The sequence below is a fragment of the Eriocheir sinensis genome, chromosome 16 (genome assembly GCF_024679095.1).
Source record: "Eriocheir sinensis breed Jianghai 21 chromosome 16, ASM2467909v1, whole genome shotgun sequence".
NCBI lineage: Eukaryota > Metazoa > Arthropoda > Malacostraca > Decapoda > Varunidae > Eriocheir > Eriocheir sinensis.
The window spans coordinates 7,204,273-7,206,820 of NC_066524.1; positions in this window are offsets into that span (position 1 = coordinate 7,204,273).

Below are 2,548 nucleotides of genomic sequence, written 5' to 3' on the forward strand. Positions count from 1 at the left end.
TTCCTCGAGGCTGGGCGTTCTGTACTGTCTCCGCCAGTTCTTCTCCCTGCATAGTTGCTGTCCATATACAGGGGCCTTGTCCGCCCTCGTATGGAGTATGTGCATCTCATGTGTGGGGGCTCCACTCACACAGCTCTTCTGGACAGAGTGGAGGCAAAGGCTCTTCGTCTCATCAGCTCTCCTCCTCACTGAAGTAGTCTTCTACCTCTTAGAATTCCGCCGCAATGTTGCCTCTCTTTCTATATTCTATCGATATTTCCACGCTGACTGCTCTTCTGAACATACTAACTGCATGCCTCCCCCCTCCCGCAGCATTCCCACTTTGCACTCGACTTTCTACTCATGCTCATCCCTATACTGTCCAAACCCCTTATGCAAAGAGTTAACCAGCATCTTCACTCTTTCATCCCCTCACGCTGGTAAACTCTGGAGACAATCTTCCTTCATCTGTATTTTCCTCCTGCCTACGACTTGAACTTCTTTCAAGAGGGAGGGTATCAGGACACCTCTCCTCCAGAAACTGGACCTATCTTTTCGGCCACCTCTTTGGATTCTTTTTAGGAGCAGCGTGTAGCGGGCTTTTTTTTTTTTTTTTTAATGTTTACTTTTTTGTGCCCTTGAGCTGTCTCCTTTGCTGTAAAAAAAAAAAAAAAAAAAAAAAACTATTCCTGTAATTTAAATTCTTAAGAATGATGTTTTCTATGCCCTCTCTGGCTGCATTTCTCAGAAGGCTTATGGGCCTGATGTAGTGCCTCCTATTGTCGTTTAAAACTGCGCTTCCGTGCTGACCCATACAAACAGCTTGTGGCTATGAATGATGACTGTTCCAATCCCTTAAACTGCCGTCCTATTGCTTCACTTTCCTGTCTTTCTAAAGCTTTTGAATCAATTCATAACCGGAAGATTCATAAACATCTATCAACCTCTGATCTTCTATCAGATAGCTAGTATGGGTTAAGCAAGGGCCGTTATACTGGTAACCTCCTTGCCTTCTCAACTGACCCTTGTTCATCCTGTTTTAGCCATTTCGGTTAACCTTTCTCAGTTGTCTCAGACATATCGGAAGATTTCGATAGAGTCAGGCACAACTTTTTGCTGTCTGAACTACCCTCCTATGGATTTATCCCTCTCTCTGTACCTTTATCTTCAGTTTACTTTCCGTCAGCTCTATCTCTGCTGTAGTAGACGGTTACTGTTCTTCCCCTAAACCTATCAACAGAGGTGTCCGCAGGCCTCTGTCCTATCTCCCAATCTCTTCCTGTTATTCATCAATGATCTTCTTTCCACAACAGACTGTCTTATCGACTCGTACGCCGATGACTCTGCTCTACATTATTCAACTTCTTTCAACAGAAGACCCTCTCAACAGGAATTAAAAGACTCCAGTCTGGAGACTGCAAACCTCTCACCCTTTAGAACTTGCTATCATTTCCGATTGGCTAAGGAGGAACCTTGTCTCCTTCAACGCCTTAAAAAAACTCATTATCTTCACCTATCAACTCGACACAATCTTCCAAACACCTATCCCCTATTCTTCGACAACACCCAGCTGCCACCATCTTCAACACTAAACATCCTCGGTCTATCCTTAACTCAAAATCATAACTGGAAACTTCATTACTATTCTCTTACTAAATCAGATTCCTCGAGGTTAGGCGTTCTGCATCGTCTCCACCAGTTTTTCTCCCCTGCACAGGTGCTTTTCATATACAGTGGCATTGTTCGACTTCGTATGAAGTATGAATCTGACGTGTGGGGGCTCCACACACGCAAAAATCCTTTTTGGACAAAATGGAGTCTTACGGCCTTAGTAATTAGTCTTCCCCATTCCCTTTCCGTCCCCATCCCCATACGCGGGTCTGGGGTATGTATAAGCCTCCCCGTTCCCTTCCCATCCCCGTGACAGATATGCGGGCCAGACAAGATCAATCTGCACGTCATAATAATATTGGCAGAATTTTCAAACCAATAATTACAGAAAACGAGATAAATAATGCATTTTTCACACACCATTGTATTCATATACATTATATATCATCAAACAAAACAATAGCGTTCTTGATCTACAGGTAAATAACAAGTAACGCGGGTAAGTTAATTTATGAGATAGGTTGGTATCCTTGACTGGTCACACACACCTTGGGCAGCCACATTGGGGTTGCCAAGTCGTGTCATTTATTGCATTTTTGTCTTAAATCTCGGTGGTCTCCAAGAAATGCCCTTTTTTATGGTATATGTTAATTATTCCCATAATAATGACATATTTAGTCATCAATCTGCCGTTTTATCCCTTTTTATAAAGAAATCTTCAGGAATAACTGTATGTTTACAATCAAATCGAAACACCAGAGTCTTTACAAACTAAAAGATATATATTAGCTTCAGCAAAGTTTGCAATATAAGTCATAAAAATATTCGGATACTTTTCAATATATTTCCTTCTATAATAACAAATAGAACACTATTTATTCATGAAATATACGAAGGGGAAATATGAAGTTCTGCTTCTTTTAGAATCAACACTTTTTCGGCCCCTCCGCTCTCTCTC